The sequence below is a fragment of the Ovis aries genome, chromosome 14, assembly GCF_016772045.2.
Source record: "Ovis aries strain OAR_USU_Benz2616 breed Rambouillet chromosome 14, ARS-UI_Ramb_v3.0, whole genome shotgun sequence".
NCBI lineage: Eukaryota > Metazoa > Chordata > Mammalia > Artiodactyla > Bovidae > Ovis > Ovis aries.
In genome coordinates, this window is record NC_056067.1 from 57,261,006 (window position 1) to 57,288,683 (window position 27,678).

Here is a 27,678-nt window from a genome sequence, read left to right on the forward strand (position 1 = left end):
AGATGTGTTTCTTCGTGTGATTCTGATCTGTAGTGAAGGCAGGTAGGATTGGAGGACACCCACTGGGAGAGAAGCCACTAAGCATTGCTCCTCTGGGATTGTTCACCTTGGCGTGTGCTCATGCACTGTGTGAACCTCATGTGACCGTATGTTGGCACTGCATTGGCCCCCTTCAACCATGGGCATGCTGGCACATTGCTCTGGTGCCAGCACCTTTCACTTTTAGGGATTTACATAAACTGTTTGTGAAAGCAGAGAGATGTGCCTCCTCAGATGTTGTTTTCACTGGAACACCAGCAGAGATCCAGTGAACTCAGGTCCCAGAATTGCATTCATGGAGCTGGACCTGCTCAGACTCTAGCCTGGCCCTTCCCCCTAGTATACATCCCCACAAAGTCTACAGCTGCTAAAGCTACACCTCCCAGGACTGGAGGAGCCCTGGTTGTCCATGCAGATGCTCTGTAGGGGCTGAGTTGACAAAGCCAGTTGCAGGTATAAAAGCATGGTTTGTGCAACGTGAGGAGAGACTTCAGTTTTCTGTCCTTAAAACTGGGGCTCAGCTTAGCTTTCAGTTGCTTCTATGTGTGTGGGCAACCCACAGGTGTCTGCTCCAGAAGCTGCCCCAGAGCACAGGAGTCTGCTGATTGTGGAGGAGTTGCATGGGGGGAGGCTGTGGCTGGAGCTCAATAGAGCCCACCTGGGTGGTGGCCCTTCCTAGTGCTAGGAGAGGAGGGGCCAGCACAGGGGAAGAGGGGCTGCAATGGTGGGTCTTCCCTTTGGGCATCAGTCAACAAAGGCGCTCTACTCTCTGGTGGTCAGGCTTCCTCCATAAGCATTCTAGTTATAGAGCTCATCCCTCACCCCCGGCCCCTCAGGATGTCTCCTCACAGCCCACAGCAGTGCTCTGCCTGGCTATGCTATGCAGACCCCACATTTCAGCACCCAGACTTTGGCTGCAGCAGCAGATACCCTCTCAGGCTGGGTGGGCAGGGCTGGCATCAGTACCTTGTGTACAAGTCTCACTCTGTCCTGCTGCCACAGACTGTTGCCGTGTTCTCTTCCCACAGAGAATGAGGCTACCCTTCTGTCCCAGCTGAGCTCACACCAGCCCCAGTAGATAGGAATAGTAGATAAGAAAACTTTCATTTCATATCTTTCAGCTGTGTCCTCTCACAACACCCGTGGTTTGATGTCAAAGAATCCAAGATTAGAATATTTAATCCAAAAAGCAAACCTAGGAGTATTTGAAAGAGCTTACCTTGGAAATGAACATTTAATGAAAGACCAGGAATATATGGGGGTATGTGAAAGACCGAGAATATGTTTATATGGACAGAAAGAAACCAAGACACTTTCACACAATGTGGACATTACTGCCAAAAGAAATGAGCAATGTGAGTCAAACTGTGGAAAACACCGATTTCAGTTATCAACAGCTGCAGAGAAGTGTATCTGTTCAACCAAAGGCTTAAATCAGTTTTTGAAACATGCGCATTCTCTGAAGGGAAATGTGGAAAATCTGGAAAGTCATCCAGTCTCTACTGCAAATACTCATGCAAACCACTCTGAACACAGGCTTCGATTACACATACATTCAAGCACGTCTGAAAACCAGAAATTAAAAATGATGGGGAAGATTCACAAAATAATCAGTTTGAGGGATCTGTGAACAAGGGATCATTATTCTTCTACCAACAGACAGTTTCTCTCCATTCCAAAATGTGTAATGTTGATATTAATGGAAGAGAGTTAATCCCACCATCACTGTTCAATACACATCATGATACGGTTAATACGGAACAACTTCTCACATGTAATAACACGAGACAGGCCTTAAGTAAGAGCTCTACCCCCAATAATTACAAGAATATTTACGGTGGAGTGAGAAGCCATGCATGCAATGAAACTGGGTGTACAACTGAACAAGACTCTCACCCTATGAAACATCAGGGACCTCAATCTTCAGACAAAGATTCTAACAATAGTACATGGAGGAATATCTTTTACCAAACATCAGGTTTTCCACTAAATGAGAGTGCACACACTGAAGAGAAGATTTACAATTGTGAATATGGTGATGTCTCTAATCAGTCTTCAAATCTCACTCAACAGCAGAGTTTTCAGAATCCGCAGAAAAGTTACAAGTGTACGAAATGTGAGAAAGCCTTTACTAACTCATCCAGTCTAAGCAGACACAGGAAAATTCATTCAGGATGGAAACCTTTCAAATATACAGAGTGTGGCAACACCTCTAGTCAGAATTCAGAGATTAGTCAAGATCAGCAAATCCACACTGGCAGGAAACCTTATGAATGTAAAGAATGTGAAAAAGCATTTATGTGTTACTCAAACCTTAGTCGACATCAGCGCATTCACACTGGGAGAGGCCTTATAAATGTGCAGAGTGTGGCAAAGCCTTTAATCAGAAGTCATGTCTTACTGATCACCAGAGAATTCATACTGGAGAGAAACCTTATAAATGTAATGAATGCGGAAATGCCTTCAGTCGCTACTCAACTCTTACTCAACATCTTCGAATTCATACTGGAGAGAAGCCTTATAAATGTCAAGAATGTGGAAAAGCCTTCAGTTACTACTCAACTCTTACTCAACACCAGCGAATTCATACTGGAGAGAAGCCTTATAAATGCATAGAATGTGTAAAAGCCTTCAGTCAGTACTCAAATCTTACTCAACACCAGAGAATTCATACTGGGGAGAGGCCTTATAAATGTAAGGTTTGTGGCAAAGACTTTAGCAAGCACTCAGGTCTAACTTACCATCAGAGAATTCATACTGGAGAGAAACCTTAGAAATGTAAAGAATGTGGAAAAACCTTCATCAGGCACTCACGTCTTACTCAACATCAGAGAATTCCTACTGGAGAAGTGGCAAAGGCTTTAATCTGAGCTCTCACCTTATTAGACAGAGAGCACGTACTGGAGAGAAACCCTACTAATAAGTGATGGAAGAAGTTTGTCCTAAACATACACTTCAGAAAATACAAGACCATTTATTTAAGGAAGATAAGGAATGACATAAAGAAAATGTAGAAATTTAATAAAAATTAAATCTAAATAAATATCAGAAATTGCACACTAGAAAAAGTGAAAGTCGCTCAGTTGTTTCCAACTCTTTGCAACCCCATGGACTGTGTCCATGGAATTCTCCAGGCCAGAATAGTGGAGTGGGAGGTGGATTCTTTACCAACTGGGCTATCAGGGAAGCCCACACAATAGAAAGCATTTCATCAATCCTGTTTTTTCAAGTTCCTCTTCAGGAGAAGTATTGTAGATAGTAATCCATAGTTAAAACAGATAGAAAATTGATATGTTAGTATGGATCACAAGATGAAGGTTGGTATTTAGAAATGTACAAATAGTAGCAATATATCTTTGTTTATATTGACATGATTTGTGATTGTTTGAAAACCAAAATCAATGTGATTCAACTCTCAAATTACTCCATGCTGCTATGCTTCATTTCTAGTGTGTATGCAAAGTTAAGTTTTTGATGGTTGCTATCTCAAAGATGAGACAAGGCCTTCACTCCTAGGATGAAATCATTTATATTTATTCTCCGTTAGAAGATTAAGGACCCAGGAATGTAACATGTACATCTAAATGGAGGCGTTAGTCATTCATGTCAAACATCCCTATAGGTCACCATGAGGTAAGTGTTCAGGGAGAAATTCCACATATTATAGTAAGATGTACATTTTCAATAGTTATGTCACTTCCTATTTAAGTAAAATACAATGATGGTTCACTGAAATCTTGATGTATCTTTATAATATCAACAGAAGTCATGAATATTAGTTGCCATGTTTCAAATGAAGACATCTCTGATCCCCTAGAAATGTATGGAAACCCCTCCCAGAAAAGTTATATAATTAGTGTATGTTTTATTTCATAAACAATTAACCTCCATTTTGTAAACATATGAATCACGGTTCTTAGATCATTGTATCAGAGGAATGAATATCATTGTTTGTAGGGAACTAGGTTTGAAGAAGGTTGAGAAGTGCTTGCAAACGAGACTCTCAACCAGGGCTGGACATTCTTGCAAACGAGATGTTCTGCCCAGTGTAGGGAACTAGGTTTAAGGAAGGTTGAGAAGTGCTTGCAAACAAGACTCTCAACCAGGGCTGGACATTCTTGCAAACGAGATGTTCTGCCCAGTGTAGGGAACTAGGTTCAAGGAAGATTGAGAAGTGCTTGCTAACGAGACTGTCAACCAGGGATGAGCATTCTTGCAAACGAGATGTTCAGCTAAAAATCCTGTTTGTTCCCATGGGAAAAGAACATTGCTTACACACAAGGATGTTTCTCTGATTCCTCAAAAGGAACAGACCTTGGGACAAAACGGATTCTAAGTTGATAAGGAAGTTCCCCAAAACAAAGTCTTAGCTGCAGTAAATAAGCCAAGGTAAAGGTTATCTCGCCCTGCGCCTGCGCACTGTATAGTCTCTGAATCATAGTGCTTGGCAGCTTGCCCTGTAGGGGGTTGTGCAAAAGATATAAAAATTAAGCAGCTGTAAGAAGCAAGTGTTAAAATATAAAGATTTAAACCACTCTGCAGTGTTGGTGTGTCATTCCGTCGCCGGCATCTGGCGCCCAACGTGGGGCTCGACGGAACCGAAAGGGTAAGCACCCCGGGGCAAAAGGCTGAAAGGGGGACTTTCGAGAAAAAGAGAAAAAATAAAAATAAAAATCCGAAAGGGAGAGCACCCTGGAGCAAAACGCTGAAAGGGGGACTTTCGAGAAAATAAGAAAAATAAGAGAAAAAGAACAGAAAAAAGAAAAAAGAAAAAGAAAAAACTATGGGGAATTCCCCGTCTTTAAAGTCACAATGTATGGAGCTGGTTAAGGGGCTCCTGCATTCTATAGGAATTAAAACGTCTACTCGCCGCTTGAGTGAGTTATTCTGTCTTATAGAGCAGCATTGTTATTGGTTTCAATATCAAACAGAAGTACAGCTGAATTTGAAGGAATGGAAAGTGGTGCAAAAAGAGTTAAGAAGGCAGCAGGAAAAAGGAAATGTGATTCCTTTAAGGCTGTGGACTCTATGTAACATTATAACACAGGCTTTAAAATTAATGGCTGCTGATAGTGAGGCCGCCTCATGTTATTTTGAGGAGGGGGCTTCACCTCGGCCTCTGCCCAAACCTCCAGATGATAGTACAGATTCATCCACTGAGCCAGATAGAGATGTGAGTTCTGGGGAGGATTCGGATTCTGTAGAGGCAATGACTGCTGCCTTTTGAAAGGTTTTATTAAATAAAAAATGAACTTCCAAGGCTGTTAACCCTTCTGCACCACCTTACGCCTCCCTATTTCTAGTAGCTGCTGACAAGGCTGAAGTAGGGAGAGAGAGTCGGTGGTTTTGGAAGTACGGGAAAAAGTATATTTTGGGAAATGCTTATTAATGACTCTCGTCCTTTAATGTCACTGATTATTGAAGGTATACAGTTTGAAGGATTAGTGGATACAGGAGCAGATGTTTCGGTTATTTGTCTCCAGCAGTGGCCTAATGACTGGAAAAAAGAAAAAATTCCTCTTGTTTTAACAGGCTTAGGATCAATAGCAGATGTGTGGAGAAGCACTCAACCTTTGTCATGCCAATTGTCTAATGGAAAGAAAGTATCTATTTCTTTTTACATTGTTAATATACCTATTAATATCTGGGGAAGAGATCTTTTATTTTCTTTAGGAACAACGCTCACCATCTCGTCGGAAAACTTGTAGCCACTGCTCAGATTCCTCGAGCTCTCCCATTGAAATGGTTAACTGATGTCCCTAAATGGGTTGAGTAGTGGCCGCTTCCAAAAGTGAAGCTCGAGGCTTTAGAACAATTAGTAAAAGAACAGCTTCAATCTGGCCATATTGAACCTTCTACGTCTCCTTGGAATTCTCCTGTTTTTGTCATTAAGAAAAAATCTGGTAAATGGAGAATGTTAACTGATTTAAGGGCAGTTAACAAATGTATAGAACCTATGGGAGCTTTGCAATTAGGTCTCCCTTCTCCTGCTTTGATTCCACAGGATTGGTCTTTGATGGTTTTAGATTTGAAGGATTGTTTTTTTTTTAATATTCCTTTGCAAATAAAAGATAGAAATAAATTTGCTTTTACTATTCCAGTGTATAATCATGGGCAGCCCGTAAAACGTTATCAATGGACAGTGTTGCCTCAAGGAATGATTAATAGCCCTACACTTTGTCAGGAGTTTGTTAATCGTGCTCTTATTACTGTGAGACAACAATTTTCTAATTGTCTTCTCTATCATTATATGGATGATCTTCTATTGGCAGCTCCTAGTAAAGAGGAACAAGATAAATTTTTTATTCATGTAAAGAAAGCTTTAAGTGATTTTAATCTTCAAATTGCTCCTGAAAAAATTCAAACTGAATTTCCTATTTCATATTTAGGTGCTATTTTGGAACAACAGAGAATAAAACCTCAAAAGGTCCAAATTAGACGAGATAATTTAAAAACTCTTAATGATTTTCAGAAGCTTTTGGGTGATATTAACTGGTTACGTCCCATGTTAGGGATTCCTACACATCAATTGCGTCATTTATTTTCTACTTTAGAGGGTGATACTGCTCTTAACAGTCCTCGATCTCTTACTTCTCAAGCAAAAGAGGAATTACACTTTGTAGAGCAACGGTTGAATGAAGGGTTTCTTACTTATCTACAACAGGATCAACCTATATATTTCATAGTGTTCCATACTCCCTATTCTCCTACTGGAGTTATTGCTCAATCTGCAGGGTTGATTGAGTGGATATTTTTACCCAATAACTATACAAAAAAGCTTACTACTTATACGGATAGAATTGCTTTCCTTATTTTGAAAGGTCGAGGCCATATTACTGAGTTAATTGGAAGTGACCCTCAAACAATTATTACTCAACTTACTTCCACCCAAATTTCTAATTGCTTACAGTTTAATGAAAATTGGCAGATAGCTCTTGCATCTTATTCAGGGACTTTTTCTAATCAATATCCTCAATCTAAAATGATAGATTTCCTTCGACATACATCAGTGGTTTGTAAATCTCCTATATCTAATATTCCAGTTGAAGAAAAAACTATTTTTACAGATGCCAATAAAAATACTGCTGGCTATTGGACTGATACTACTTCTAAAGTTGTTCCACATTCCTTTTCTTCTGTGCAGCCTGCTGAACTTTGGGCCATTTGTTTGGCATTACAGGATTTTTTTGATATTCCTATTAATATTGTTTCTGATTCTAAATATGCAGTCTTTTCATGTATTTATCTTCCTGAAGCCACTCTACTGGTAATTTTAAAAACTAATATTGATAAATTATTTTTTCAGGTTCAACAATTATTAATTAGGCGAACTAACCCTGTCTTTTTTACTCATATACGAGCTCATTCTTCTCTCCCTGGACCATTATCTCAAGGAAACGCAAATATTGATGCCTTACTTTATCCTTTACAGTCTGCAACACAAGAACATTGCTTACATCATACTAATTCTAAAGGGTTACAAAAAACTTATTCGTTAACATGAAAACAAGCTCAATGCATTGTTCGTTCTTGTTCCATATGTGCACCGTTTATTTTGCCATTTGCCCCTCCTGGAGTAAATCCCAGAGGACTACAATCTAACCAGATCTGGCAAATGGATGTTGTTTTTATTTCTTCATTTGGTAAGCAGAAATATGTTCATCATACTATAGATACTTATTCTCATTTTCAATGGGCTACAGCTTTAAGTTCAAAAAAGGCAGATTCTATTATTACTCATTTACTATTTTGTTTTGCTATTATGGGCATACCTATAGAATTAAAAACTGATAATGCTCCCGCATATCAATCCTCTAAATTATCTCAATTTTTAGAACAATATCATATTAAGCACACTTTTGGTATTCCTTATAATAGTCAAGGACAAGCTATAATTGAAAGAGCTAATTGGACTCTTGGAGAATACATTGAAAAAATAAGAAAGGGGGAAAAATGTATGATATCACTAAGGGGCCATTTCAAGTTCATTTGCATATTAATAAATCTTACTCTGCTATAGTATGTGTAAAATTTCCTTATTCTTTACTGTATGGGCAATGGATTTGGAATGAAATTTTGGGAGTTATATCATGTTCTGATTGTAACTTGACTCAACGTATAAATCGTTCTTGGTGGGAAAATGTTGAAAACAAGATGGTCCTTTCCAGTAATTATTCTTTGGTCATTGTGAAAGCACGGACTGAACTTTGGTTGCCTGTTAATCTTACTCGACCTTGGTCGGACTCTTTTGCTGTCACTCATCTTGTGAATGCTGTACAAACTCTTCTCCATCGATCTCGAAGAATGCTTGGCATTGTCATCGCATCAATTCTCGCCGTGGCTTCAGTAACAGCAACAGCAACTGTAGCAGGTCTTGCTTTGCATCAAGGCATACAGACTGCTGATTTTGTCAGGGAATGGCATAAAGATGCTCATTTATTGTGGCAACAACAGCATGATTTGGACACTCAATTGGCTACTGATGTATTGAATTTACAACACACAGTTTCCTGGTTAGGAGATAAGTGACTGTGTTAGCTACAAAGAGTGTGTTAAAATGTGATTGGAACTCATCTCACCTATGTGTAACGCCTGTTCCCTTTAATATGAGTGAGGGTTGGGAAAAGTGAAAAGGTCTTTAGTGGGACACCAGAATTTAACTGCTGAAATTATGGAATTGGAACAAACTATATTGTCAACTTTTAGTAAGACGCTGCCTGATATTCTTGGTTCTGATATACTGAAAAGTCTTCAAGAAGGATTAGACAACCTTAATCCTTTAGGGCATGTATCTACATTGTTAACAACATCCTTTGTAAATACTTTGTTAATTGTTGCTTTATGTTTTATTGCTTTTATAGTCTACCGGCGCTGGCGAAAGGGAAACAATTGAAAGAAGAAGCTTTGCGTATTCAAGCGCTTATTCAGCATCTACAAGAAAAGAAAGGGGGAGATGTAGGGAACTAGGTTTAAAGAAGGTTGAGAAGTGCTTGCTAACGAGACTGTCAACCAGGGATGAGCATTCTTGCAAACGAGATGTTCAGCTAAAAATCCTGTTTGTTCCCATGGGAAAAGAATATTGCTTACACACAAGGATGTTTCTCTGATTCCTCAAAAGGAACAGACCTTGGGACAAAACGGATTCTAAGTTGATAAGGAAGTTCCCCAAAACAAAGTCTTAGCTGCAGTAAATAAGCCAAGGTAAAGGTTATCTCGCCCTGCGCCTGCGCACTGTATAGTCTCTGAATCATAGTGCTTGGCAGCTTGCCCTATAGGGGGTTGTGCAAAAGATATAAAAATTAAGCAGCTGTAAGAAGCAAGTGTTAAAATATAAAGATTTAAACCACTCTGCAGTGTTGGTGTGTCATTCCGTCGCCGGCAATTGTTTATGCTTGTAATCTGTATTTTATTCAGTTAAAAAGTGGGTTGGAAAAGGTTTTATTCTGACTGTGTGATATAACATGTTAATAAAACTAGACGGTTTCTTGTGATGAAGTTGGTGTGTAATGAATTGTCAACCTACCGATTTAAGGTTGAAGGGAATATACGTAACAATAAACTCTTTGTTAGCACAGGGGGATGATACCTGTTACAATTAGTTTCCATCCTGCCGTTAAGCCTCAAATAATTGGATATTTCCCATCATTTCTCCATTGTACTCCCGCCCTCCCCCCTCCCCCCCCCCACTCCATAACTACTGGGATATTGTGATGGTTCTAAGAAGGATCATACAGAGTATTGTTGAGAGTTTACCTGAATTACTGCATGCTGTTGCTGCCTCAGCGTCTGTCTGGGAAGTAGGCAGCCTGCAGGCCCTTGAACTCACACCAGCCAGTCCTGTGAACACCTGCAGTAGATGAACACCCACCCTGAGACCAGCAGTCGTGCTGAACCCCAGGGTTTACTGCACAGGCCCCCCTTCATTGACCCCCTCAGAGCTCTAGATTCCTGCTCCTCTTGGTTTGAATGGACCAATCCACACTCAACCTGGGGAGCCCACAGCACTTCATCCAGGGTCCCTTAGAAAGGCCTGAACTCGAAGTACTGGAGCTTTCTCTGCCTGGTTCTAGCCTTGACCTTCCTCAGGGGCCCTCAAGGCTTCCTGTGAATTCTTTTAGGACCTAGAGTCATAAACTCATCTACTTCAATTGTCCTTGGTTCTTCTGTTAGCTAAAAGTTTCCAGGGGCTCATTTTTTTTTTTCCCCCCCCAGGGGCTCATTTAAGCAAATGTCAATTTAACAAAGTCACAAAAAGCATAATTAAAAGCCATGATGTGAAAGTTCTGAACCAAGATGTGTAAAACCTTGCCCTGTACAATTCTTAGCACAAGTTTCTTGTCTAGGCTTAAAGGAACTGTTTTCTCATGGCCTTGGCATACTTTGAATGCAATATATAAATATCTGAAGATATATACATCATATAATTTATATAACACACATTGAATACAATATATAAATATCTAAGGTATACATGTTAGCAGTGAGAAAACCAAGAAGGAATATGTGAGTGTATGTGTATTCATACACATTTAACTTAGAGAATTTAGAAATGCTAGATCAAAACTGGTCATTTTAGACTTGCAGTTGATTGACTACTGCAAAACTTGTCAATTTGTCAATTAATCTGTTTTGTCTAATTTTAATGGAATTCATTTCCTTAAATGTTAGGAGGTTACATTTTTTAAGGAACTTCCACACTGTCCTCCCCCTGTGACTGCCCCAGTTTAAATTCTCTCCAGCCATGCAGGAGGTTCCCTGATCTCCAAGCCTCGTCAGCGTTTACAGTATTATTAGTGGGCTCTTTGCTAATTGTTATTCTGACTGGCATGAGATGATGCATCATTGTAGCTTTGTTTTGCATTTCTTATTGTTTAGCGCTGGTGAGCATCTTTCATTTCCCTCTTGCCTTTCTAAAAGAGCAAGTTGTCCCACCCAGGCTCAGCAGTTGTGGCGCACAGGCTTAGCTGCCCCAATGCATGTGGAGTATTCCTGGACCAGGGATCAATCCCACGTCCCCCGAACTGTCAGATGGATTCTCCACCGCTGGGTGACCCGTCTGTTTAGCTTTTTTCCTTTTGAGATGCATGTGTATTTTGTATTGGAATATAATTGCTTTACAATGTTGTGTTAGTTTCTGCTGTACGACATCATCAATCAGCCATAAGTATACATGAGTCTGCTCCCTCTTGAACCTCCCTCCAGTGATCTCCATTTCACCCCTCTGGTCAGCAAGAATACTAAGCTGAGCTCCCTGTGCTATCCAGCAGATTCCCACTAGCTACCTGTTTTAACCATCAGTTCAGTTCATTTCACTTGCTCAGTCATGTCCAAGTGTTTGTGACCCCATGGACTGCAGCACGCCAGGCCTCCCTGTCCACCACCAACTCGCAGAGTTTACTCAAACTCATGTCCACTGAGTCGGTGATGCCATCCAACCATCTCATCCTCGGTCGTCCCCTTCTCCTCCCCACTTCAATCATTCCCAGCATCAGGGGCTTTTCAAATGAGTCAGCTTTTCACATGAGGTGGCCAAAGGACTGGAGTTTCAGCTTCAGCATCAGTCCTTCCAATGAACACCCAGGACTGATCTCCCTTAGGATGGACTGGCTGGATTTCCGTGCAGTCCAAGGGCCTCGCAAGAGTCTTCTCCAGCATTTCAGCCATGGTAGTGTATGTGTGTCAGGAAGCCTCTTCAGTTTGTCCCCCTCTTCTCCTGCCATGTCCACACATCTGTTCTCTATATTTGGACAAATATTGTCGTAACAGATATACATGGAATCTAAAAAAATGGTGTTGATGAACTTATTTACTGAGCAGGAATATAGTACAACGGTAGTTCTTAAGCTTTTGGATGTTGAGGTTTCAAGGAATAAAATACACGGACAATCGTGGCAGGCATTTTATGAAGTGAAAGAAGCCCATTCAAAAATGCTACAGAAAGTAGCAATTTTACAATATGACACTTTGGTGTAGCTAAATGTTCATATGTGCTCAGTGGTGTCTGAGTCTTTGTGAGCCCAGGGGTTGTAGCCCGCCAGGCTCCTCTGTCCATAGATTTCCCAGGAAAGGATACTAGAGTGGGTTTCCATTTCTTCGTCCAGGGCATCTTCCTGACCCAAGGATGGAACCTGCATCACCTGGATGTCCTGCATCGGCAGGTAGAAACTTCTTCCCACTCAGTCACCTGGGAATCTAGTAGGAAATATAAAAGAGATTTAAAAGGTCTGTGGTTGCCATGGGTTTCAAAAGAAGGATTATGAATATCGTAAATCTAGAAAACTTTCAGGACCGTGAAATAATTTGTGTTAAACTGTTGTGATGGACACATGTTATTATACATTTATCCAGAGGTATGGAGTGCACATCCCTAAAAGAGAAACATAAGGGTAAACTAAAGAGTTTATTTACTGTCCTTGTAGCTTCATCAGTGGTAACAAATGCTCACTCTGGTGGGGAAAGGTAAGTAGGGAGATTGTCCACGTGTGCGAACAAGAGTCATATGGGTATGGGAAACGTTGTACCTTGTTCTCAACTCTGCTGAAACAAAATCTGTGAAACAAAATCTTCTACAAAGTTGGTACTGGTGCACGCACACTGAATATTTTTTAGAATATATAATATTAGAAAGATGAACATGCTTCTATCTTTAATTTTTCCTTAGTCATTATACTTTAAAGATGTGAGAAAATAGAGCTCTCTAAATGGCACAGACAACAAACTGTAGCAGTTGATTCATAAAACCTAGAAAAACACACACACAGCAAGTAGAACAAGGCTCTCACGTGTTAATTCATGTTAATATAACTTAAACGACAACACCGATCATTATTTCCTTGGTTGGTCATCAGATAGCATTTAGGGCATCATTTCCAAAGGCATTTGTCTCTGCCCACACACACTTGTTAACCTAGCATGTCCTGCTCAGTTCAGTTCAGTTCAGTTTAGCTGCTCAGTCCTGTCCTACTCTTTGTGACCCCATAGACTGCAGCTCGCCAGGCCTCCTGTTGCCTCTGGTTTATTTTCAAAGAAAGCTGTGTTGGAAACACCTCCAGGCTCCTGGTCTCTGAAGTTGGAGGTGCCACAGCTGCAGAGAGGTGGTCACAATGCAAATCATTTTGTGAAAACGTGTGTCCCCAGGCTGCAGAGAGGCGTGAAAACAACTAAGGACATGGGAGATCTTTGGGAAGAAGTCTGCAAGTAAAGCCTGGCAGGAACCCAAGACCCCCAGGTGATTCCCACCACTCACCTCTCCCCTCCCCTCCCCCAAGGGCGCAGGCACAGGCGAGGACCACCACACCCATCCTAGAAAGAGCCCCTCACCAGGGAATCAGGTTGACCTTTGCTTCTAGAAGTTCCCGCCCTAAATCCTCCCTTCCTGAGGTCTCAGATGTGCCAAATGTGAGGCTTCCCCCAGGGCTCCTGAATGCAGGTCTTCCTCTTGCATTTTTTTCAAAACCCTTGTAGGGTGGGTCAAGTAGCCCAGAAGTAGGGCCCATTGTCTCTGGTGAATTGTTCTGAGGCCTGCTCTCTGTAGTGCAAAAAGGAAGGAGAGGAACTAGCCGGGAAGATCTGCCAATAGAGTGGAGCAGCAGGATGTGATTAGCATATCAGGTTAGTCTTGATTGCCCACTACAGATCAGGAACAGAGAAAGTCAGCAAAGAGCTCCGAAAAGGGTGAGAGAAACAAGAAAACGGTTTCTTCTCTTTCACTGCAGCGGTTGCAGGTTAAGCGGCTGTATGGATGCCTTTGAAGGTATTTTCTCAACATGCAGATGTGAGTTTGAGACGTCGTATCCCCAGAGAAGACGCAGAGCAGGAGGAAGAAGAGGAGGAAATGGCAGCTTCTCAGGTAATTGTCCTGTCCCGGGTGTGGGGCTGTGTCTGCTTTTCCTCCTGACATGCCTGGACTGAGAATCTCCAAACCTTTAGTTCTCTGCTTCTAAGTTTTCTGCCTGGAGTGCTTGTAATCACCTTCTCATTCACCCACCCCCCCCTTTTTTTTTTAATTTTAAATAGTGAAAATCAGCTCTTCAGGTTTCCTCTCGCTCATATTCCAGAGCCTTTTCTCCATTGTGTGTATCCTGGCTTTCTATAGAGCATGATGAATTCTCAACATGAAATAGTGACTTTCAATGTTGAATACATTCCCTTTGTGAGAGATCAATACGGGGAGGCACTGGTATCTGAGATTCCCATTGGGATGTTGTTCCGTGTTAGGATCTTAGGGAAGTCGGGGAAATGCCGTGATGAATTTACATGTGGATGCAATTCAGCTCTCTGGAACAGGAGTAAGAAAGTGCCCTTGTTAATATGCCGCGGCCAGCACAAACAAGAGTCGCACCTGCACAGGGAGAGAACGGAGCGTCCCTGCTAAGAAAATAAGAGAGAGACAAAAGATGGGGTTGAGAGGATCAGACCAAAATGGCTGATACCTTGCTTTATTGTGCTGCAGTATATATAGGGTAAAGTACGTGACTTAAGGCACTTACAAGATTGTTTTTAATCTCAGGATACAATCACCAGACCCTTACCATTGTATATAGAACACAATCAGATAATCTATCTTCTATGAAGTATACACAATAAGATAATCTATCTTCTATGAAATGTTGCCGAAACCAAACAACTTGGAGCCTTAAGGGCTATAAAAATTCTTGAGGGTGGCGGGACAGGGAGCTTAGGCGCATGTCCTAGGCTCTGCATACCTGCTGAGCAGCTCCCAGGACTTAACCCTTCACGGGTCATCCCCCGCAGCTCCCCTCTCTTTATTTTTTAAAAGCTCCATGAGATGTCGGTGTTGCAACATGTTTTTATGTATTAAAACTCTCATGTGTAAAAATTCTTTAACAATACTACGAATAAGACACGGAGCTAGACAAATTATGATAAGCACAACAGTCAGAACCGCGCCCATAGCAATTATACTTCGCCACAGTGAATGAAGGCTTGGAAAGTTAGAAAATAAATTTTGTAAAAAGATATCGACAGTATCAGCTATATTCAACGTAGCTTTTGGAGAATTTTCAATGTCAAGAATTTCATTGTGCAATTGTAAAAGATCTAAAGAACATTAGTATTAAACCAAATTCCTTGTAGATGTTTTTTCACCTTATCCCACGGAAAATCAGATGTATTGTAAGGCTTTTTTGTAACACAAATCCATTTATAATTAGCATGGCATTGAATTTTTATACGAAAATTAATGCTCTGAACTTGTTTTCCTAGAACTCTAACTACATCATATAAAGCTGATAATCTATCTTCTATTTTTTTTATCTATATCTTCTTGAGTTCCCATTACTCTAGTAACATCATATGACAAGGAATCTACAGTATGAGCAGCTTGAATGGATTGTGCTAAAGATACAGAAGCAGTAACAGCAGTTGCTATAAGGGTGATTAAAGATACTATACCCAGAATAATCAGGCTTACACTTCTTGGAGTGCGGCTAAGAGCCGTGTTAATGCGTTGTAACAATTCTAAAGCGGTCTCATCATACCATTCTTCAGTTATTTCAACAGGTAACATTACAAAAGCAGGTTGTTTTACTATTATAACTTGTTCTCCTTTGGCTACACCTCTAATGCAATTAGTAAGTATGCAATTGGAACAATTTAAATGATAAATATTCAATGACAGCGTTATTTCCATATGGCCTTGTATCAACATGAATGGGTAAGGGACACAAGCTCGGGGATATAAAAATCCTGTAACTCCCACATCACCATATTTACTCCCACTAATATTGGGTTGTAAATATAGGCTATTGCCATGACCAAAAGCAGCCAAAAGTTTACACAGTTCAGTTTGAAATATAGGAGCAGTGTTTACAGAGAGAATGGGTGGATGCTGTCCTCGATATTCGGTGAAATCAGGTGTTCCCCCAGGTGCCCAGTCCCATAAAAGGGTGGTATCGGCATTGTTGATGTTATACACCGATGCGACCCGTGCTCGACATAAAGTCCAAGGAGTGTCTATTCCTATGCCGATGCTTAGATGTTTGTCACAAAACGGAATGTCGAGGGGTCCGGTTCCGTCACGGTACGATCTCTTTCCGGTTTTTTCATCAATGCCTGAAATAGTCACTCGAGGATAGGATATATCAGCTGACACCTGTATACAGTGAGGATGCTGTGATTGATAAGAAAAGCACATAGGATATTGAGTAGTAAGACCATAAAAGGAGATATTGGCTTGCTGAGGAGAAATGTGAATATCTGATTTTCCTCCTAAAAGACTTGTATCATTGACATATACAGGTACTATTTCTTTATCCCATCCTAAAGATTGAATCTTAGGCGGATCGGGAATGTATGCCCAAAAAGCCGCAGCCGCCCCGTTTTGTATCCGCTGTAACAATAATAATAACATGATCAGTATATTAGTAGGTGTCACTGGAGGTTGTACATGAGCCTCTTTCCAAGCATATCGCATCAACGCCTCAATCTGCCTCTGGGTAGGCAGCTCACTCGTGGGCTCGCTCAGTGTCATGCGATGCATCTGATATGTCAGGGAGTTCCTCCGCCGCGCGTACCAGCCTTTCCGGTATCCAACGCGGCGCTTCGGCATCCTGTGGAAAAACACAAACATGCCTTCGTCCCCATATTAGTACAGGGTCTGGCCCATACCACAGATTGGTAAGTGGATCCTTCCATCGTACAAGTGGTTTTTTGCATAAGGACCATTCTCCCCAAAAACGCTGGGCTGCTGAATTGCCTTCTGCGTCTAAAGTTAAAAAATTTAAAACATAAAGAGCATGGTTTAAGGCATTATGCGGTGAGGGGCTATACAGTTCATTCCCCTTTTTTTGTTTTAATAATTGATGTTTAAGGCGTTGATGGGCTCGTTCCACAATACCTTGTCCCTGTGGATTATATGGAATTCCTGTTTTATGATGAATTTGGAAAGAAAGACAAAAACGTTGAAAAGAACGGCTAGTATAACCAGGTCCATTATCTGTTTTAAGGGTTTGTGGGATTCCTGAAATAGAAAAGCAAAATAGCAAATGTTGAATACAGTGACGTGTCGATTCTCCAGTGTGAAGGGAGGCCATGAGAAAATTGGAAAAAGTGTCAATAGAGACATGAACATATTTCAGACGCCCAAATTGAGGAATGTGAGTGACATCTGTTTGCCAGAGATGATTAGGGCGTAAGCCTCGAGGGTTGACACCATATTGAGGAAGAACAAAGAATTGAGGACAGGTAGAGCAAGATTTAACAATTTGTCATGCAGCTTCACGGGAAATTTTAAATTGCAACCGTAAAGAATGACTATTTTGGTGATGTAAGTTATGAGATTTTCGGGCTGCATCAATAGCTGATTGAAAAAACACTTGTTTAGTAAGAACGTCCGCAGTGTGATTGCCTTGTACGAGGGCACCAGGAAGGGTGGAGTGTGCACGAATATGCCCAAAGAAACAGGGGTGTTGGCGACAGTGGAGAACCTGTTGAATCAATGTAAATAAGTTAAGAACTTCAGGAGAGGTGGTGCCGATAATTGGAACAGTTTCAATCATCTGTAAGGCACCGACCACATAGGAGCTGTCTGCAAATAAATTGAAGGAAGTAGGTACAGTTAGCAATGCTTGGTGGACTGCAAATAATTCCACAACCTGAGCAGAAGAGAAACTGGTATGTGCATAATAGGTTTGATGGTTAATAAGTAAAGCTGCAGTACCATTAGACGATCCATCTGTAAATATAAGAGTCGCTTCAGGAATAGGTTGTCGGCGAACTATTTTTGGAAAAATAAAGGCATGAGAGCTAGCAAATTGTAACAATTTATCAGAAGGGTAATGATGAGTAATCCGTCCCGGGTAATTTGCAAAAGCTATAGACCAATTATCTGAAAATTGAAAAAGCCAATCTTGTTGTTCTGAAGCATAAGGAACACAAATAAAGGGGGGTTCCATGCCAAAATACTGGATAGCTTCGTGACGTCCCTTTGCTACAATTTTTGCAACAAGTTCATAGTAAGGGAGCAGATGTTTAGTTGGAGTAGCAGACAAATATATCCATCGCAAAGGTTTATCTTGATAGAGAACCCCTGTGGGTGCTCGGGGGGTAGGAAGTATATACAAACCCCATGATCGTTGGTAATCACAATAAATAATCTGTTGTTGTCTAATAGCTTCTTCTATTGATTGTAAGGCAGTTCGTCCTTCTAAAGAAAGTGTTCGGGGTGACGCAGGGTCAGAGTCACCTTTAAGGATGTCAAATAATGGCTGCAAGGTATAAGTGGGTAATTTTAAATAAGGACGTATCCAATTAATGTCTCCTAAAAGTTTTTGAAAGTCGTTTAAAGTTTTTAAGTGGTCAGTCTGTAATTTTACTAATTGGGTATTATAAACGCGAGGATATAAGGAGAAACCCAAATAATTATAAGGAAAATGAGTTTGAATTTTTTCATCAGCAATAACAAGACCATTAAGGCTTAAATGTTGTTTTAAAATCGAAAAAGCTTGATACAATAGATGTTCGTCAGCATGAGCTAGTAATATATCATCCATATAATGAACTAAATATAGCTGAGGAAAACGTTGACGAACGGGAGCTAATGCTGTAGCAACAAATTTTTGGCACAGCGTAGGGCTATTAGTCATTCCTTGTGGGAGGACTCTCCATTGATAGCGTTGCATAGGCTCTTTAAAATTAAGAGGGTAAACTGAAGGCAAATCTCTTACAATCTTGAGGTACAAGAGGAATAGTGTAAAAACAATCTTTTAAATCTATAACAATGATATAGGATTTATCAGGTATAGCAGAAGGAGTGGGCAACCCAGGTTGTAGGGCTCCCATATGCATCATTGTTTCATTTACCTTACGAAGGTCTTGTAGCAATCTCCATTTCCCAGACTTCTTTTTAATAACAAAAATTGGGGAATTCCAAGCAGAGGTAGAGGGTTCAATATGCCCAAGTCTCAGCTGTTCCTGCACCAGCTGTTGTGCAGCAGAAAGTTTTTCCTGTGTTAGGGGCCACTGATCGACCCATACCGGTTCCTCAGATTTCCAATCAATAGGATCGGCATGTGTCACGGGAGAATCAGAGGTCCCTAGGGAAAACACCCCAAGCCTTTTCGATCTTGATTAGGTTTTAGATCAAGGGGCAAAATGATGCCTTGATGTTGTTTACCTAAACCTTGATTTGGAAGTAAGCCCTGATCTAACATCAAATCTGTTACAGTGGGTGAAGGACTATATAAATAAACACCCATTTTGCTCAATATATCACGCCCCCATAGATTAACTGGAAGATGGGGCAGAATATAAGGTTTAAATTGGCCTGTATGACCGTCTTTATCCGTCCAAGTAAGAAGGGACGAACTTTGTTCTGGATTAGTAGTTTGGCCAATACCCTGAAGAGTGGAAATAGCCATCTGTTTAGGCCATGTAGTAGGCCAGTATTTATCAGAAATGACGCTAATATCGGCCCCTGTATCAAGCACTCCGCGGAAAAGCTTACCATTAATGCGTAGCTCAAGTTCTGGTCATGCCTCGGTAACATTTTGCACCCAATAGGCGTCGGAGGACCCGAAACCTTTATCCTGACGGTCTTTATTGATTGTTTTTCCCTGTATGACTAATGGAACTAAAAGAAGTTGAGCTATACGCTGTCCTGCATTGATCACAATAATTTTGTTAGGAGCGGAGGCTAATATTTTTATCTCTCCTGTATAATCAGAGTCAATCACACCAGGATGGATAAGTATTCCCTTTAAAGACGCACTACTGTGCCCTAAAAGCAGTCCAGCTGTCCCTGGAGGTAAAGGCCCAAACACTCCTGTGGCAAGGGTTTGAACCCCCATCTCGGGAGTTAATACTGTGTAGGAGGTGGCACAGAGGTCCAATCCTGCGCTGCCTCTTGTGGCTCGACAGAGGTCTGCAATGGTCCTTTTGGAACCTGCAGTGTTGCCCCATAACATTGTTTCGGGGCCAGGGGCTGGCCCCTCACCCAGTTTCCCGAAACCGGGGGCAAAGGATTACCTTGAACATCCGTTTTAGAATGGCAATCCCGCGCCCAATGTCTTCCTTTTTTACATCGTGGGAACAAATTAGGAGTGTTAACAGGGCTTTGTTGTTTTTGAGGGCACACTGCAGCCCGATGGCCAGGTTGATCACAAACAAAGCAACCCGAATTACCTGACTTTTGAAGTCCTTTCTTGTTCCGGGCTTGCTGCTGAAAAAGTACCTCTTTTATGCTTTTTCCTTGTAATGCTGCTGCCATAGCAATGCCTTGCATGTAGGAGGGTCCAATGTCAGCACAAATGCGAATAAAATCAGACAGATCTCCCTTTTTTCGATAAGGTCTTAAGGCAGCTTGACAAGCAGAGTTAGCGTTTTCAAAAGCCAATTGTTTTGCTAATACCATCCCAGCCTTTTCATCTGACATTATCTTACATATAGTATCTAAGAGCCGTGCCACGAAGTCCTGGTAAGACTCATCAGGTCCCTGCCGGACTTTTGAAAGATCCTCTGTCTTAGTACTGGAGCTAGGAAGTTTTTCCCACGCCTGCCGAGCCGCATTTGATATTTGTGCATATGCACCAGGTAAGAAATTAAGTTGAGTATCAGTAGCCTGATAAGGGCCTTCACCAATCAACATTTCATAGGAGGTCTGTATACCTCGCTGTCGGTTAACATCGGCTATACGAGCACATTGTTCAAAAAATTCAGATTTCGATAGTAAATAATCTCCCCCTGAGAGACATGCCCTAGCTGTCTGCTTCCAATCATTTGGGGGTAAAGCTTGAGTACCCAAATTTTCTATCATAGCAATGGTGAATGGAGCAGTAGGACCGTATTGTGAGCAAGCAATCTTTAACTCTTTCAGTTGTTTAAAAGGCAGTGTTTCATAATAACGCTGGTTGTTATTTTCAAAGACAGGAAAAGCAAGAGAAAAATCAGAGACAACCTCACCAAGTCGCTGTGCTTGTCTCAATGCCTTCTGCAGCGGAGACATGTTCTCAGACGGTGGAGGGGGCCCTGGAGGGGGATTGAGACCAGCCACAACAGAAGGAGCATAAGCAGGGGGACGAGGCGGACCAGAAGGAGATTTGGCATTGTTACTAGGAAGCTTGATTCCTGCGTTCTGTAAAGCAATAGTAAGGTTTTTAAAACATTCAACCAATTCATCTTTAGATATTGATGCCCCCTTTTCTTGTGCTAAAAAACCCCAATCTTCTTGATGGTATTTAGCAGCTTCTTCGTCTAATTCTGCCTCATCTGTGGATGAAAGTAAATCATCATTATCCGAAGGACGCAATAAGTTAGAAAATGGAGGGTCACCTTCAACTCCCTCGGGAACAGCATGCCTGGGTTCCGAATCAGGATCATGGAGAGGATCTTCTTCCTGTTTTAATAAATTTCCTAAACGTTTTAATTCATCATTATCAAAGTCCAGGCAGTCACGAATTAGTGTCCAAAAGGATAAAGTTTCGACAGGGATTTTTTCAGGGCCATGTAAAGTATAATGAGTCCGGATTTGTTCCCCTACTTTCTTCCATGTCTCTAGATTTACCGTACCTTCTCTGGGAAACCAAGGGCAAACTTCCTCAATAAATGAAAGAAAATTGATTAATTTAGGTTTAGAAACAGTAATTCCCCGATGTTTTAACATTACAGATAACATATGCACAAACAACTGACGACTATGCGTCTGTCCCATAATTATACTCTCAACTATATACCTTACTACTCCTCCTCAATTTAATTCACTTGTTTACTCATATACTCACTCTTTTCAATTAATAAGAGTAGTGGCGAGGAGAACTGTCGAGCTCGAGCCCCACGTTGGGCGCCACCTGCCGTGGCCAGCACAAACAAGAGTCGCACCTGCACAGGGAGAGAACGGAGCGACCCCGCTAAGAAAATCAGAGATAGACAAAAGATGGGGTTGAGAGGATCAGACCAAAATGGCTGATACCTTGCTTTATTGTGCTGCAGTATATATAGGGTAAAGTACGTGACTTAAGGCACTTACAAGATTGTTTTTAATCTCAGGATACAATCACCAGACCCTTACCATTGTATATAGAACACAATCAGATAATCTATCTTCTATGAAGTATACACAATAAGATAATCTATCTTCTATGAAATGTTGCCAAAACCAAACATCTTGGAGCCTTAAGGGCTATAAAAATTCTTGAGGGTGGCGGGACAGGGAGCTTAGGCACATGTCCTAGGCTCTGCATACCTGCTGAGCAGCTCCCAGGACTTAACCCTTCACGGGTCGTCCCCCGCATTAATAGAATAAACTCAGCATTCCAGAATTTTTCAGAAGTTAAAGTAGCAGAGACAATCCTCTACCGATAAGGAAAATATATTAATTAAGTGGACTATAAGCTACAGACCATGGGAGGTATACAGGAGGTGGAACTTGCAGATAGCTGACATTTTTCATGGTAGATTGAGATCATGCTTTTCCTAATATTGCCAAGAAGCCTTGCAGTGATATGCATTTTTACATGTACTCTTACCCCGTGACCTCTGATGTTCACTGATTCAGGTGCTTCTGGGAGATTTCCACGCTATGAAATTCATTTTTAATTTTTGTCTTGAACAACGGTCTTGGAAGAAAAATGATGGATATGCCTATCACAGTTAATGAGGAAATGCCGTATCTTCTTAGATACTCTGCTTTGAGAAATAAACACTGTCAGCTAAAACAGATGCACACTTTGAGAGATGTGCATTAAGTTATATTTGGGGGAAAATGAGGACAGCAGCCCAGGAGAGAGCATCTCAGAGAACCCTGAGAAACTGCTCCAAAGAGCCAGTGGGGGAAGGTCAGTATGTGACTTTAGTGAAGGGGGAGTTCAGTGCAATCAAGCACTTACTTTACAAAAGTTTTCTGGCCAGTCGTGAGGAACTGAATTCATCATTTAGTGGTTTAGTGCTTTTCTAGATATGAAGAGATGCAAGGATTGGGATCATGAAAGCAGTTCCTGAAAATATCTGACTCTCCAAAGACCTGTTCCACCAGATTCCCTGGACAGGGTGCCTCAATCCACCCTAAACTACGACTAGGGGACTGAAGTCAGTTGCAGCACCATAATGTTCATTCTTCTCAGAGGCAGATGGCAAACGCCCTTGTTGTTGCTCAGTTCAGTTCAGTCAACTCAGCCGTCTCTGACTTTTTGCAACCGCTTGAATCACAGCCTGCCAGGCTCCCTATCCATCAACAACTCCTGGAGTTCACTTAGACTCACGTCCATTGAGTCAGTGATGCCATCCAGGCATCTCATCCTCTGTCGTCCACTTCTCCTCCTGCCCCCAATCCCTCCCAGCATCAGTCTTTTCCAATAAGTCAACTCTTCACATGAGGTGGCCAAAGCACTGGAGTTTCAGCTTTAGCATCATTCCTTCCAAGGAAATCCCAGGGCTGATCTCCTTCAGAATGGACTGGTTGGATCTCCTTGAAGTCTAAGGGACTCTCAAGAGTCTACTCCAACACCGCAGTTCAAAAGCATCAATTCTTCAGCACTCAGCCTTCTTCACAGTCCAACCCTCACATCCATACATGACCACAGGAAAATCCATAGCCTTGACTAGACGAACCTCAGTCAGAAAAGTAATGTCTCTGCTTTTAAATATGCTATCTAGGTTGGTCATAACGTTTCCTCCAAGGAGTAAGAGTCTTTTAATTTCATGGCTGCAGTCACGATCTGCAGTGATTTTAGAGCCCCAAAGAATACAGTCTGAGACTATTTCCACTGTTTCCCCATCTATTTCTCATGAAGTGATGGGACCGGATGCCATGATCTTTGTTTTCTGAATGTGGGGCTTTAAGCCAACTTTTTCACTCTCCTCTTTCACTTTCATCAAGAGGCTTTTTAGTTCCTCTTCACTTTCTGCCATAAGGGTGGTGTCATCTGCATATCTGACGTTATTGATATTTCTCCTGGAAATCTTGACTCCAGCTTGTGTTTCTTCAGTCCAGCGTTTCTCATGATGTTCTCTGCATAGAGGTTAAATAAGCAGGGTGACATATACAGTCTTGACGCACTCCTTTTCCAATTTAGAACCAGTCTAATGTTCCAAGTCCATTTCTAAGTGTTGCTTCCTGACGTGCATACCGATTTCCTTAAGAGGCAGGTCAGGTGGTCTGGTATTCCCATCTCTTTCAGAATTTTCCAAGGTTTATTGTGATCCACACAGTCAAAGGCTTTGGCATAGTCAATAAAGCAGAAATAGATGTTTTTTCTGGAACTCTCTAGCTTTTTCCATGATCCATCGGATGTTGACAATTTGATCTCTGGTTCCTTTGCCTTTTCCAAAACCAGCTTGAACATCAGGAAGTTCACGGTCCATGTATTGCTGAAGCCTGGCTTGGAGAATTTTGAGCATTACTTTACTAGCATGTGAGATGAGTGCAATTGTGCGGTAGTTTGACCATTCTTTGGCATTGCCTTTCTTTGGGATGTGAATGAAAACGGACCTTTTCCAGTCCTGTGGCCAAATTTGCTGGCATATTGAGTGCAGCACTTTCACAGCATCATCTTTCATTTGGAACAGCTCAACTGGAATTCCATCACCTCCACTAGTTTTGTTCATAGTGATGCTTTCTAAGGCCCACTTGACTTCACATTCCAGGATGTTTGGCTCTAGATGAGTGATCACACAATCTTGATTATCCAGGTCGTGAAGATCTTTTTTGTACAGTTCTTCTGTGGATTCTTGCCACCTCTTCTTAATATTTTCTGCTTCTGTAGGTCCATACCATTTCTGTCCTTTATCAAGCCCATGTTTGCATGAAATGTTCCCTTGGTATCTCTGATTTTCTTGCAGAGATCTCTAGTCTTTCCCATTCTGTTGTTTTCCTCTATTTCTTTGCAATAATCCCTGAAGAAGGCTTTCTTAATGTCTTCTTGCTATTCTTTGGAACTCTGCATTCAGATGCTTATATCTTTCCTTTTCTCCTTTGCTTTTCTCTTCCCTTCTTTCACAGCTATTTGTAAGTCTCCCGAGAGAGCCATTTCGCTTTTTGCATTCCTTTTCCATGGGGATGGTCTTGATCCTTGTCTCTTGTACAATATCATGAACCTCATTCCATAGATCGTCAGGCACTGTATCAGAACTAGGCCCTTAAGTCTATTTCTCACTTCCACTGTAAAATAATAAGGGATTTGATTTAGGTCATACCTGAATGGTCTAGTCATTTTCCTGCTTTCTTCAATTTCAGTCTGAATTTGGTAATAAGGAGTTCATGATCTGAGCCACAGTCAGCTCCTGGTCTTGTTTTTATTGACTGTATAGAGCTTCTCCATCTGTGGCTGCAAAGAATATAATCAATCTGATTTTGGTGTTGACCATCTGGTGATGTCCATGTGTAGAGTCTTCTCTTGTGTTGTTGGAAGGGGTGTTTGCTATGACCAGTGCATTTTCTTGGCAAAACTCTATTAGTCTTTGCCCTGCTTCATTCCGCATTGCAAGGCCAAATTTGCCTTTACTGCAGGTGTTTCTTGACTTCCTAGTTTTGCATTCCAGTCCCCTATAATGAAGAGGACATCTTTTTTGGGTGTTAGTTCTAAAAGGTCTTGTTCAGTCGCTGGCAATGCTTTCGGAAAGTGCCGATTTGTAGTTGACAACACTCCTGTGTGTTTACTAGAGATGCTGGGATTTGGGAGTGGGGATTTTCATCACTCAAGCCCAGGTCTGATCATTTCCAGTACACTCCACTCTCACATCACAGATAGATAGAGTCTCATCACATTTCGGTATTTTCCAAAATGTTTACAAGAATCATATTACTGCTTATCTATGTTCAGCTGTGCTAATTTTTAAAATATAGTTCCATGCAAATGGTAGTTTTTGAGGTAATTGAACAATTCAGAACCAAAGCTGTCTATTTTTTAATCACTGTGTATGTCTGCAGCCTAGTCTATTTTAAAAATTAAAATAATATTGTCACGTGAGTGTATGTACCTCGGTAATTTGTCTCGTCACAACAAAGATTTGGAGTGACAGACATTAAAGCCCTTGGCGCATCACAGCTCTTGGGTCTTGGACAAACCGTGCTTTAGCTTAGGCAAATCAGTGTTACAGCTCTATTTTATTTAGAAGATAGCAGGAGAATCCATCCTTGAAGCGTCAGGCCATGCCAACCCAAAGACTTGTAGAGAAGAGATTGGAGGAGTGCAGGAGGGAGGGAGAAAGAGGAAGAGGGCAAGAACGCGGGAGAGAAAGAGAGAGAGAAAGCACTTTGGCTCCTGCTTTTATATGTTTTTCCCTCGACCTGGGCCTGCCCTATGCAAATTGGGTTTAGCCAGGAGTGCTGTTTTTTCAGGAGAAGGCAGTGGCATCCCACTCCTGGTCCTTGGACCTTCCTTGACCTTCCTTGACTTTTAGCCACCGCCATTTTGGACTCCTTTTCCCTATTCTACCTACCTAACAATGTCATCCTCAAATATTTATGTACATTTTCAGTCAGTTAAAAATTATCCTGATTTTATTGACATGAGAATTTTTCTCTTAATAAGTACACAGTCCCATTTTAGTGTATGTCTGTATGCATGAACATGTTAACATCATTTGATTGATTTTTTGTTTTTCTTTTTTGAAGATTCCGTGAAGCAGGGAATAGCTACCCACTCCAGTATTCATGCCTTGAGATCCCATGGACAGAGAAGCGTGGCAAGCTACAGTCCCTGGGGTTGGTAAGAGTAGGACAGGACTGAGTGACTAACACTTTTCTTGTTTTTAGCATTATTTACAAATACAGAAATTTCTATAAACTTTCATGAGAGTTAGCTCTGTGCATTTGTTTGTGTTTGATTAAAGTCTAGAGTCACAAACTGAAGTAAAAGTTGCTGCTGCTGCTAAGTTGCTCCAGTCGTGTCCGACTCTGTGCGACCCCATAGACGGCAACCCACCAGGCTCCCCCGTCCCTTAAGTTGTCATTTAAAGAATGTTCGTTAAAACATTTGCCAAAAGATGATAGAGCAACATTATTGATTTTAAATTATTTCTGTTATACATTCAAGTCTCTGAAAACTGTCAGAAAGTAGTATATACCAGATTGTTAAAATGATTCTTGCTGCCGAGATTACTATCCTATCAGACCTGTAAACTCTGTAAAGCACTTAAAGTTCAAAGTTAAATGTGAATTCTTTCCTTACTATTCTACCTCGTTGCTGTTCACACATTGTCTCTCATGGGGCAGAATTTTCCACGTTACTCGTTCAAATAAGCTTGTGAAAAATGTGGCACACTGAGCCCACTCCAGAACATTTGGATCAGGAAGTGCTTTGTAAAAATATTTCCTGTTTTTTTTGATAGACAGTTTATCGTCTGTCAACTAAGTACAATACTCAGAAATAACTATGCCAATGTTGATGTGATCATATGATTTCTCTTTCAAATCAGAATGATTTCTGTAGTGGTTGATGGATCGTATCTCATCCTCTTTTCTTGGGGTTAAAAATGTGGTAGAAAATATTACTGTGTAAAAATTATATTCTTGTGTAACACCAGACATTCTCCTAAATCAAAACCATTTCTCTTGCTGGTTTCCTCTTGGGTCACATTAGGAAGTCTTCCCATGGCCACATGGCACCTGTACTTTGCATTTCAGGGACGGCTGACATTCCAGGATGTGGCCATAGACTTCACTGAAGAGGAGTGGGAATGCCTGGA

The 27,678-nt window shown here is 41.3% G+C and overlaps 1 pseudogene; it reads left to right on the forward strand.

The window, feature by feature from the left end:
- Window positions 1-2,237: 2,237 nt before the first annotated feature.
- The window catches only part of LOC121816379 (zinc finger protein 850-like), a 31,868-nt pseudogene continuing 6,427 nt past the window's right edge, over window positions 2,238-27,678 (forward strand).